The 13,471-nt window shown below is 45.8% G+C and overlaps 1 long non-coding RNA gene across 1 annotated transcript in view; it reads right to left on the bottom strand.

Moving 5' to 3' along the window:
- Positions 1-3,530: 3,530 nt before the first annotated feature.
- LOC117602622 (uncharacterized) overlaps positions 3,531-13,471 on the bottom strand; it is a 110,468-nt gene continuing 100,527 nt past the window's right edge. The window contains exon 5 of the long non-coding RNA XR_004581007.2: positions 3,531-5,105. This is a non-coding gene — a long non-coding RNA (uncharacterized LOC117602622). The remainder of the gene's footprint in view (positions 5,106-13,471) is intronic.

Below are 13,471 nucleotides of genomic sequence, written 5' to 3' on the forward strand. Positions count from 1 at the left end.
TAGCCAAGGGGAGCTTCGATCCACACAATCTGCGGTTACCTATGGGGGGGAACCAATTGGATCAAAGACGACGGATGTTTGTTCCTCTCGAACGTCAAAGTCTCTTCCCGATAGTCTGTTTAGTTTTATATTCTAAACACGGATTTTTGTTTAATTATCCGAATCATTTTAAATCGTTCTAACTTTGAACCCCGTATTAAGGGTACAAGTTGATTAGACGGACTTATCGTTGAATTTACCACTTTTCCTCAATCATCCACATTGCTGTACAAACATCGAACTATCATCTCCAGTTCCGTTTACTGATCACGAGGATCCTCATTCCACAATATCATCTTAGTCTAACTGTCAGACTCTGACATCATGAAACTCGTTGACGCGTGTCCAACAGAGATTCCAGAGTTTCTATTCCAGCTACCGGCACGTCCACTTGAATCCGTTGCACAGGCATCCTGCCCGAGGAGATCTCGTCCAGCAAGTGGTTAGATAAACTATAGGAACATGGCGAGGCTGGTACGCGCGTGCATAACTTCTCTCTAACAGGAGAAGCTACTTGCGGATCGGCAACGGACGCGTCGATATACCCGCCGTTTACAGGTGGACAATGCCGAATAATCAGCGGGCGTAATGGAGTACGGGCGGGAAACAAGGGATCCTAGGTGAAAGGGCCGATAGAGAGGGTGAAAGGGAGAGACTGTACGGTTAGATATACACGGCGATGTCCAACGGCGTGCGCGTACACGCGTAAGGGCCCGTTAGACGCGCACGGCATGTTATTACAACACGCGGCTCCTCTATCCTATCTCCAGTTCGCACGGCTCTTAGGCTTCTAATCGCTACGCTAGCATCTGCGTCTACGGGACAGGAAGTTGCTCCACCCTGAGCTACGTGGTCTGCCATTAAAGCCTAAAACTGTGTCCTCCGATGTCCTTTCCATCGGACTGATACGTTTATAGATTGCGATCTAGAGAACAGGCTGCTCTCCGATCAACGAGATACGCCCGGAATTAACCCTTTCAGGAATATCGTTGCCTATAGAGTAGTATAAAGGCTGATCATATTCTATGGGTATCTATAGGCGTTCACTTGGAATTATAAATAATATGAAATAGGGATCGAAGCTTAAGTAGCTTTTAATTATAATTTTGCAAATCAATCAAACTCGATGTCAATGAGGCGATCTTAATCCGCTATTATCCATCATGTTTATTTATGCCAAGGATGCATTTGCGAACAGTAACAATTCTCGTTTCGATCCGTTTCAGTGGAAACTCGAACCATTTTCCGAGCCACTTCATCACTTTTCATTAGGCATTCCTCGTTCATTAGCTGCATAAGGATATCCGAGGTAAAAAGAGTCGCCATCTCGACAGTTTCCGTTCCTCGCGCAACCGTCTTCAATTAAGCTACTCGACATTTTCATAAATCTGATTCCGTAATTGGGTTAAACGAATTCCCCCGTTGACTAGCGCGGAATAAAACTCTTTGAAATCCTCGAGGAAACTCCTCGAAACTGAGCAACTAGAGCAGACAGCCTCTTTCGCGTAGAATAATAAGATTCTATTGCTAAAAAAACACGATACCGGAAGTGTAGCTCGTCATCGAGAAGGAAACTTCTTTATTCGTTCGTTCCTAGCACGAACTTTCTTTACGGTGGAGAAAGAATTACAATCGGAATTCGACGATCGCCATGGTGGCGGGGCCCAGCCAGTTTTGTTCCATTCCAGGGTCCACCACTTAATTTTCTTCTCTTCTCCTCCTCGTTCCCTTTTTCTGCCGCCACTCCGACAGCCCGGTTACTTTTTCTCCCCGATTCTCGCGCTCTTTTGACGCGGATTCTCGACTCCTCTCGCTGCCTGTCGCATTGTCCCCGGGGAAACTTTAATTGGCTCGAGGACAGATCGATTTCGTCCAACTGCTAACGAAATCGTTACTCTCGATTCCTATCGCGACAACCAATCGATTCTTCACTCCTCCCCCGTGCACTTTCGACAATCTTGCTGCATCGGTGAGGAACAACAAAGAGTCAATTGTAAATTACGACGTTACCTCGGTTTACTTTTCAAAATAATGAATACCTATCCCACCCGAGTATCAACCCGTTTCGTTTCTTTTGTTCCTTCAGGGCGCTGTAAAAGGTTTTCCAGCGAATGGATGAAATTTTAAATAAACGATTTTGTAGTAGATTGACGGAGCGTTTCAACGACGGACGAATTATCGGAAATCCCTGATACGATACGGAAAAGCAGCGGTAAGTCAATCGGTAGATTGGCACAAAAGACAGCCGTTCCCGATTTTACAGCTTGCGGATAAAGCTTTAATAAAGTGAGCTGAATTAAATTCCATTTTAGTTTCGTTTCGTTTCTTGCTAGAGACAGCCATTCCTAACGATGATTGATCAACGGTTAAATCGTTCGATAAAGAGATCGCATCACCGATTAAAGAAATATTTTAACGCGATAACGCGTGACCCGCTTAAGTTGGCCAAGTCGAATTGCAATTTCCTTGTAATGTGTTGCACGAATGCTAATATGAATTCCGTTACGGTCGCACCGGTAACAAGTTCGTTTCCGGTATATCTGTAAGCCGAGACCACAGGTGGGATACGATTCTCCGGTTCAAAGGCTGCTTGAATGCCTCGTTTGAGATTACTTCGCGCTAATTCACCGTCTGTGTAAAGCTCCTCCCCGTACGTGTTCCGATAATAAAATCGACTACAACGTATTGCAGCGAACTACCGCGTCTACGGTTTACGAAACTATTCCTATTCGTCGAACACGACTGCTTTCAAGGATACATTTCGATTCGACTAAACGTTACATGCCGTACAAACGTTTCGTAATGTTATCGATCATCGATGCTTTATGAAATTTAATATCAAAGTTGCACACGTGAAATGCAATTCCCATGAAATGGCTATACAGGTTCAGCCTCGAAAAACATTAATTACACTAGCTATGCAACGATTAAACTACAAATTCGATCACAACGAGGTTAACATACTCTTCGTCCTACCTGTTCGAAGTTAAATTGCAATCATTCATTAGAGTTTAGGCGAACTAGAATGAACAAGAGCAATTTCTTCGCGAATAACGATGAACATTTGGTGTGCAGTCGACTTGATTCATCGTCGAAATGAAAATAGAACAAAGTTTAAAATGAAATTGGATACGTTCTATTATTTATTTAAATTTCGCGAGATATTCGCGGATACGACACGAACCCCGTTGCATCGCGTATCGATATCCGGACATTTACGAGCGGAAGCTTTTCGTTAACAGCAAACGAGCGTCCGACCCAGAAGTATCCATCAAACTCTCCTCGGCAAGTTGTTCTCGCGGTCTTCCTTTAATTAAGCGAATTAATTAAACGGAAAGCGGGCCGCAGTTTCGAAGGAGGCGGTAGTTCGCGAAACACCCTCGTTAGAATTCACGAGAGGCAAGGAAAAAGAAACAGTCGGCCCGAAGGACGACAGCAAAGTGGAAAACGTAAGCATTTTGTGTTACCGAGCAAATGGCAGCAGAAAAAAAAAAAAAGGAAAAACAGCATGCTTAACCGACGCGTTCAAACAGAAACCGCGGCCGGGGGACTTTCAAAAAGTCCCATTAACCCTTTCGCTACAACGCGCTTCAGACAGTTGCCACTTGAACGAAATGGCACACCAAACGTTTCCCTGCTTCTCGCACTCTTCTATTCCCAGTGAATCCGTTACGGTAATTAGAAATATTTTTTCCTATCGCGTTATTTATATTAATACGTTCCGATGGATACGTACCTGCCCATCATTAAACAACGAGAAGATTGAAGGGGAGAAAAGGGCGGCAAGAGGCGAAGCGTACCGCGCGAAGTCATCGGGAAACTTGTCCTCGCGCGGCCTTTTAATTACCGCGTTCCGCTTACAGGCGGACGCGCATTTGCATTCGCCGGAAGAGCCGTTTAGAACTTACCCCGGCACGTTGCCCGGAACCGACGCCACGGTTATTTAATGAATAAAACGAGAAACACGATGAAACGCGAGTCGGCCATGGTACAAGCCGCGTCTTACAACGCCGGGACATCGTGAACAGCTACAGAAACAAAGAGAGAGAGAGGGTTGAGAAGAGAGCAGAGAATCTCTTCGTTCGGGTAAGATGTGGGATTGCATTTTAATAGCGGTATTACGACAAGCTTCCGGTGAATCTGCTGAAGGTCTTGCAGTCTCCTCTCATCTTTCGTGCCTCTGGATCTCTGATAGAGGCACCGAGGACGTTGCGACAAAGCTTCGTACTTTAAGAAACCGTGAACGGAGGAAACCACCGAAATACCGGAAGCGGTATCGTCACTTCGCTCGTTACCGAACCGACGCAACGTCCAATCGAGGTTGAAGAATCCGAGGATGCTCGAGGAAAAGCTCGTGCTTCGGGACTGTAATCGGTACCGAAGTTTCTGACTTTATGCTCGAGACCGTGAACTTTAATAACGTCGTTCAACCGAAGCTTTAATTATCGCTCGGATGAGTTCTATCCCGGGTAAATTTCATGGTGCTTGGTTAAGAGCATTCAGAAGTTTCAGGGACACCGTTTCTGCTATTATTAGTCTCATCTTTAAGACCGATCTGTTATTATTCATCTTTTAGCGACGGTACTGTCTGTGTATGAGTTACTCGGATAGTTTTGAGAAATTTAATAAAAGATAATTGATACGAATACAGAAAATTGTTTTTTCGATACTGCATAATAATTATCAGTTTTATGCACACAATTCCCCTCGGTTATCGTACGATTCGGAATGTGTGCACGATACCGCAGCGTAATGCGCAAACATAAACGCTTGGATTAAAATAATTTGAAAAATATATTTGCGATAACACAATTCTGAGCGGCAGGATTCGCTAACGAAACGTAAATATTCGTAGCTCGTTTCAACAAGAAAATTAGATCGCAACGCAAAAGCGACTCACCTTTAAGCACCTTCTGGAGGGTCACCAAGTTCCAGCAATTAGGCTGCTCCGCGGATTCGACAATTAGGGACACTTTTCCGCAGCGTCATAATTACATTTCTCGCCTTGGTCCTTGGCCACCGTTCAAAACTCTTTTCACCGGCAACTCCGTTTCCCCCTGTACTCTCTGAAAAAGAAATCCGTTCGATAATTAAGCGACGATCGCTCGTGATTCGTTGAAAATAACAGGAACACGGGAAAGCGGAGGGGAAAGGTGATCAATGATTAACTGGGCGAAAAAGTTAACGAACCACTGCTGGTCGTTCGTTCCTGATTCAACGGGAAAGAAATTTGTGTATACTTAAAACGACCATAAGCTACCCTCGCGAGCGGCAAAAACTAATTTTCATTTCTTGGTCGAATAAATTCTAGACCCTCTATTAACTCTCTTAATTATTAGGTCAAATTTTCCGTTCTATTTTTCGATTGTTTATATTTCCAAAAGAATTCGTTCTGAAATGAACAATTTATCATTTTCACATCGGTAAGCTTTACGATACTAACTTTATAACATTCTTCGAAATACGAGGAACGTTCTGATGGAACTGGAACATAAACTTCGCGCCAGACACCTCGAGCTTTTATCATCGACCATAATATATCGCGGTACATCCCCTAACACCGATGGCCGCGAGAAACATACGAGCCATTTGCCCCCTCGATGGACATCCCTTTGTCGTCGAAGAAAAGCGACCGAACACCATGAGAAGCAACGCATTGATCTTCGAACCAGCTTTTGTGGGGGGTCATAAAATGATTGTCGTTCTGGAATTTCGGTTTCTCGTCGAAGGACGATGGGCGAACGTGATAAGGGAGAGTACAGCTGGTCGCGGCGACTTACGGTCGACGATTCCGCGGTGCGTCCCGACGCTGATTTACTACCAGACCGCCGTCTTCGAATCACGCGGAAATATTCCGCAACGGCGCGATGCTCGGCTCCGTTGACCGAGAAAAGGAATGCGATTGATTCGAACTTCGCGTTTTATTACCTTCCAGCGAAAGATAACGTCGGCCGAGAAGCGGTCCGTTCCACGATCCTTGAAATTACATTTCCGACGATCCGTCCGTGTATTCTTCCCTGAACAGGAAGCATTTCGGCGGTCAGATGGAAGAATCGTTCAGCGATGGACGACAGTGATGGACGATCGCGAACGAATCGCATCATCTATTCCATCGAAGAGAGGAATATAATGGTATTCAAGACAAACCTAGCTCAGGTAAGAATAAGAAGTTAACGAAACAAAGTAATTCCCTTTGGAAGGTTGAAAACAAGCTCAGGTGAAGATCGCCGTAAGAAGATTCCTCCCCGAGAAGAAATCCCTCTCTTTTAGTCTCTGATTATGAAAACAATCCCTATTCTGTTCCCCTTGCGAGCCATCGGCAGGCACCGGTTGAAGGAAGCCAAAGAGGGATAAAATAATATTGACGCAGTGTTTTACTTTCCTCTCGATCCAGCCTGTGTTCCGTTTCCTTGGTGGCGGGCCACGATGCTGGAAATAAAGAGATCGAAGCCCGTCCAGATGATGGAATCCGAGCTCGGTCGACTACCAGCAACCGATGCCACGCCATCAATAATCCCATTAAACCGGTAAAACACCGCCGGAATAAATCAATAATGGAGTTTTACCCGCTTGCGAATAATATATCCATCAGTTTCCCATGCCGCTCGCTTCATTTTTCTCTTTTCGGCAAACAAATTAACATCGGACGGCTATTTTTAAACGATCAAAAATAAATCTTCGAAACGAAACGCATCGATCGCGTAATTTTTATCCCATAGAAGTTTTTAATCTCGTCCGAAAAGACTTGGATTTCGACGGAGTCGGTTGCTTAACTCGTTACATTTCCATAAAGGGGGTAGGCAACGGTTCGAGATCGGGCGCAATTGATTTCGAAGTGTGACCCGAGAGCGAACCGCGGAACTGAATATTGCCCAGTCTGGCTGCGGGGAATGCAAAATTTCTATGGTCGAAGGAATTCCCTCGCCGCGCCCTCCCGCCGTCCCATTTCCATCCTCGGTTTATCCGATAGGGGCCAGGATAGAACGGAACTCCGTGAGCCGCGTAGCCGTCGAGGAATGCCCGGTTCGTCGATTCATGGAACTTCCTCGGAACTAACGTTTCCAGCCTATCCCTGCGAGAGGAATGTAGCCGAACGCGGCCAAATGGATACGAATGCACGAGTGAAAACGCGTGGAACAAGCGTCTTCGATCGCGAAATTCTCATTCAATAATCCTATTAACCGAATCGAACACTTTTCTTCTTAGAAAGCACGAACCGAGAATGAAAGTACTTTCCATAGAATAAAACGGTATCGCTGCACTTGCGCAACGGTACCGTAACAAAGGAGCAACATCAAAGTGATCACTCGTACAACTCGATCGTAGCTACGATCGGGTTCCACTAGCACAAATGCTCGTCCGACCGTAACTTCGCGAAGCAGGTTAGCGCAGTTACCGAGGAGGATAGTAGGCGATAGTAACGCGGCAAAAGATGCACGGCGCACGACCGTTAATTGGATTTCCTAGCAGCAATTTCCGGTATGCCGGTTTCGACGTCCTTCTCAATTTCTACGATGCCCCGTTTCTCCGGCTCGTTTCACCCTTCTCGATCACCGCCGAGCAGGTCTGGTCACTCAATTAAATCGACGTTACAAAATTGGTCATCCTGTTTCTCCAGGATAGCCGGACCTGCACTTTTCTTTACCGCATACAGCTTCCAGTTGCATAAACAAACGTACAACTAAGCAACTAGCGAGAATTTCATCAAAGTGAAAGGTGATCAGACAACAACCCTCCACCGCAATCCACTTTCTCGAGTGGCACGAGTAATCTTGGGAGGGCAGCGAACGATAGGGGAACGAAATCGATTCGAAACGTTCGGATAATGTGTCTGGTTAGGGTAACGACTGGTTTATTGGCGTCACATCGGTCGGCAAGTAACGAGGGATTCGGTCGAGTCGATCGAACCCGCGTAACCGCAGAAAATTCTTGCTGCGGCTAATCGAAGAAACGAACACGGCGAAGAAGTAATCCCGTGGCGATATCGGCTCCGTTAATCATCGATAACCGCGGCCCAACGGCGGCGTATCGTTCGAAACGTAACTGCTGGCAAGGATTCCGCCGTTACGTGATTTAACAGCGAAATACGAGGGCGCGGCTGACGGGTTTGGCCGTTCGCCGAGAGGCTACCCTCCTGGCCGCAAGAAACGCGTGACAACAGCTTAAACGTCTATCTCGAAATTGTCCAACGACACGCGCGGCATTTCGAACGAGAACCGGCCGAAAACTCGACCTCTTTGCTTTCGCTGACTCCTCTGCGAAACGTAGCATCGAAACTTTTCGAATACTTGTCGTATTATTTATAAAACATCTCGTTGATTTATGATTTTCTTATTAATTACGCTTGTTAGAGATGCGCAAACTGTCCCGAAACTTTTGACCGATGCCGTGTATGCTCGCGGGAAGAGTGATCAACGCGATGGATAAAATTCGATGCATGGGACGATACCCAGGGTATTGTGTGATAAATGGTACGAGGTACGAGTAATTAGGCAGCGACGATTCATCACGGTGATTCATGAATTTCGATAGCTGGCCAACATTGTAGCCGAATTTTTCGCTACAAATTGTTTCGCGATGAGAAAAATGTTGAACGAATATAGATTCTGAACAAATATGGACTGCAAAAAATTCGATGCGTTAATGCAAAAGTAAAATAGCCAAAAACAAAACGAGCCAGGATACTACCAATATTCTTCTATTAGAACAGCCGATAGATACTGGTGCTGGTCTCTTTTTTATTTTTTTTTTAAATAAACAGTGGTCGGATAACGAGGCGAAGCGAACGATTTTCGGCGCGCAGCGGTGATTAATCGGATTTCGCGCGGCGTGTCTGCGAAATTTGCCGTGGCATTTATCAAATTCCGCCTTTAAAAACGGATTTGTTACAGCCCGTGGGCTCGTCCCGGTGAAGCCGGCATAATTCGTCCGCCGCGAAAACCGGACCGTGCTTAATTGCACGTAACGCGACCGGTTAACGATTTAATGACGCTGCACCGATTCGCCTGGAACAGACGCGATTTCGCGGCGAATCGAGTTCGATATCGACGCTCGATTAGTCGCCTCGAATATGGAAACAGCAGTGGACCAATCGATACAACGGGAGTCGCGTTGGATCGACAGCGACCGAGAATAAGACTCAAAATCGTTGCCGATGTGACAATTAAATCACACTGTCTCTCCGTGGAAATCGAATGAAAAGCTTTCGCGGATTCATTTTTTTTTTTTTATCAGCCTGACGCTTCCTGTTCGCGGTTCGTTTCCAGCCTCGCGACTCGACGATTTCGTTAAACTGAAATCACCGGGTAGGTAATTGATTTATTCGGATACGAAGCAGAGAGAGGTTTGAATCGAAGAACGGCTGGAAATGAAGGAAGCAAAGATGAAAATCCTGAGAAAATGGTAACGAAAAGATTCTTTCTCGTTACAATTCATAATGTCGAAAGATGCCAAACAAAAGAACGATATCTCTGATAAGATATCCGATAAGAGATTCTAAAATTACTTTTACAATCCAAACGATTGGTTTCTTCTTGATTTTCTGAACCACCTTCTGCTACCTGATTACTCGGTTCGAATGACCTAGTTGAAAATTTTTCGCTATTCTATCGACGTTTCCGACGAGCAAACTCCTAAAGTAGAACTCGGCTTAATTTGCCATTCAAAGAGACACGCCGAGTGTTCCTTTTTTCGTTTCTTTTTTTTTTTTTGGCCGGCCAGACAGAGCAGGAGAACGTACAGTTATTCCCAGGCCGAATTGGAACGGTTTCCGGCTGGAAAATTGGCGCGGAGTTAGCGGAATACTTCCTTCCGTTTTTAACGCGTTATTAAGCAGCAATTTTCTATCTCTTCCCAACAGTTTCGCGACATAATTCATTTCCCTCGATACACATCGACGCGTTCAATCCTCCGTGAAACGTATTGCAACTTTTCCTCGCTACACTCGAGAAATCCCTGTCGACGACGTTCTTTCGATATATCATGAAAATCGTCTCTACGATTCCAGTTTGTCCCTATTAATCATACGGTACGTCACTCGCAATGCGACAAATTTTTCAAACGACGCGACGTTTGATGTTTCGAATCAATTTTTATGTTTGCCGTTTAGAGATCGTGACGAAACCTTTTTCCAACGTTTCACCGGCAATCATTTTCGCCTGGGTAGACTTCGAAATCGATGCAATTGAATTTTCAACCACTTAACCGGCAAAAAAGATAAATTTTTTTCGCTGGCTGCGACTTTCCACGCCGCTCGATGCGAAACATTATCGAGTGCGTCTACCTTTCTACTCCTCTGCCGCGTACATAGAAGCGCACTCTCCGACAACCGGATCCGAGCGTCGAATTAAAAAAGAGGGATTCTTTTGAAACGCGCGCGCCAGCTTTTACGCTTCGATCCCTTTCTGGCCTCGCAAGTGAGGACGTACACGGAACGTGCGTTGCGTGAACACGAGTTCAACAACAGCCGTGGGAAGAATGAACCATGACGAGCAAGTCTCGTTCCGAAAACGAAATAACCGTTGTCATGGTGTTCCTTTTCAACTTGCATCCTTTTATTTCTTCGGTTGAAGAGACAGAGTTAAGGTAAACCACGACAGGGCACGCGATATCCCGTTTCCAGCGTTGGCACAACTTCGAAAGGCATCAAAAGCGGGGGCTCTCAATTTTCGCGGGATGATCGCTCGCCAAATCCTCCGATTCGCGCGAACAAGCTTCGGCGAACGTTCCGTGTTAAAAGCTTCCCTGGAATCGCGCGTCTCCGACCGGCTGGGGAGCGACCGACTTGGCGAACGGATGCAAAGTTTACGAAGTTGCTGCTCGTTAGTTGTAGGTCGTCGCGCTATCATCCAGTGGACTAGGAAAGATAAGGCCAGGTCTCGTGAACCGCGAACGGACGAGCGAACTTCTACGCGGAAACTTGCCACCCTAAACGACACTTCCCATCCCTAAAACGGACTCGGGCTGCATGCTGTGCGCGAAGTTGTCATTCAGGGCACCGCTTATTTGTTTGGCAAGCTCACTCGTCCCTAATAACCTGGCGCCATTAGTGCCACGAAGGATCGTCTAATCTTTAAAGCTCTCGTTTCCATTAGCCAACCCTTTAATATATATCTTCTCGAATACTAGTTGCTGTTGAATGCTAAATAAACGTCATTGCATGCCATGTTTTCAGTAGAACCTTCGTACAATGTGACATCTGCTTTTGGTTTCAATGATCGAATCCACCGGCAGCAAATTCGTGGAAAGGAGCGATTAAAGAGCGATCGTCGGTGCAATTAAAAGAGATTAACAAATAAACGTATTACAGACCGACTGGCAAACAAATTGTAATTATATGCTGTCCATTATTGCGGCTCGATTCGTTCAGCTTCCGATTATACTTCCAGCTCGTATTTTCCCTGGGCAAATAACGCGTTATTTGCATGGTGCATTCGTTCGGTGCGCGCAAACGATCAAGTCGCGCTCTCTCGCCGTAAATGTACGCGGCAAATAACAATAGAAGGCAATTAAAACGCCATTGCGACGCGACCTGTCGACGAGGCACGTTGCTACGAAGCGGAACTCGCCAAGAAGTATCGACCCTATCGAAACGCGCCTAGAGACAACGAACGAGAATCATTCCGTTCCATTCGAAGCTTCTCCACCCCGCTACGGATCACTTCAAAGGAACACGATCGAGTGCTTGCAGAAGAAGAATGTCACGAACGGGACACACGGGTCAAGAATGGCTTCAGAAGATGAAAGTTGTGGACAGCAACGCTGCGTAAACGCATTCGATTCTTGCGAAAACACGATTGTACGAGTTCCCAATAAATATATGGATAAAATTTAGAATTCCGTCGAATTTTATTTGAACCTTGCGAATCTTTAAAAGTCCCTCCTTGATTTTCCACATTTTTAGATTAATTTGTTGTTCAAGTTTGGTTGAAAATTTGAAACAGGAAGTTTCGAATATCCATCGCTACCTATAGGTATCCGATCTCGTTTCCACGCAGCAGGAGGGAAAAAATGAGAAAACTGGGCTGAAGGGCGGTGACGGTGTTCACGAGACGCGGCAGGGGTTGCGTTTTGTCGCCGCAGGGGTTTTCACGCGAGAATAACGGCGGAGCAGAAAGGTGGCGAATGACTCCGCGGAGACATCAGAGGACAGGAACGGACTGTCGGCTCGCTTTTGTGGCTAAGGGAGTCTCCAAGCCATCCGAACGACACAAACGTCGCACAATCGGACCGACCGAAGGGGATGATTCTCACGTAGCCGAGAATCGATGCCTAAACTGGGCCAACAGACTTCTGAGGAGCCGCGAACAGGTGCTACGCACTTGCTAACTTAGCCGATGGTATTCAACAAAGTCGATTCTATGAAATGTGTCGTAACAGGGGTGGTAATTGCGTGGGAACCCAATCCCTTTTGAAATTTAATGCAATCCCGTCGTCTGATTTATGAGGGATGATGTTATACAACTCTAAATGATTTTAACGAGTAATAGAATCAGGCAAGTATCTTATAACTAAAAGTAAAAAAGAAAGTCTATTCTTTCAAGGCTCCTGAAATTACATTAGACTCCCCTAGCAAGGTCTACCTTTCTTCCCTGCTTGTCAAAAGTCGTAGAGATGTAGCAGAAAAATGGACGCGGTGTAATGGACACGTATACAGTGTACCAATGAAATTTTTCATCTTCTCGCGGTGTTACGTCCCTCACCGCAACGCCACGTCTTCAAAAGGGCGAGCGTGTTCGCGTCTGAAAGTCAGCTGCTCGAGAATTCCTCTCGAGTGCGTCGCGAAAATGTCGTTTCCGGTCCACCCGACCAATTTCCGTCCTCCGTTACGTTTCCATGTTTGCGGTGACGATCGGTCGGTAATAACGAATACACCGGTACGTGCTGTAGAATATGGTTGTAGCTAAACTACAAGAGTTCTTTGCCATCTCCGGCCAATAATCAGAGCGACTGTCTTTTTCCAAATTTTCTATTCGACTCACGATTCGACTCAGAATGATCGTTTCTTTCAGACTTTTTGGCGCAGACAGGAACCCTTAGTTTCCGAGTTTCCGGTGTTCGTTAGGGCAGATCTTTGGCGACGTCTGATATCTCGACCTCCTCTCTGGCTACTCGACAATTTGTAGTAATGTTTGTTAACATGATAGTATTTAGTTTGTAACGTACAGCAAAACTGTGTTTGAAAACACTCGTGGAAGTATGTATCCAACTCTGTTTGGACGTTCGCTGAGTATCGTTTCTGTCGTGGCAAGTATAATGGAAGCACTAGCCACGACATAATACGATATTCCGGTCGCACGTCCAGTGGCTATTGCATGGTCAATGGGCAGAAAGCGTTGTCGGATCGAATCAACCGAAGAGACCCCGGTGAGGGATATTGTCTCGGTTCGAGGGACGCTCTTGTTCTACGGTCAGTACAGTGTGAAAAATTGAC

Source organism: Osmia lignaria, chromosome 12 (genome assembly GCF_051020975.1).
Source record: "Osmia lignaria lignaria isolate PbOS001 chromosome 12, iyOsmLign1, whole genome shotgun sequence".
Taxonomy (NCBI): Eukaryota; Metazoa; Arthropoda; class Insecta; order Hymenoptera; family Megachilidae; genus Osmia; species Osmia lignaria.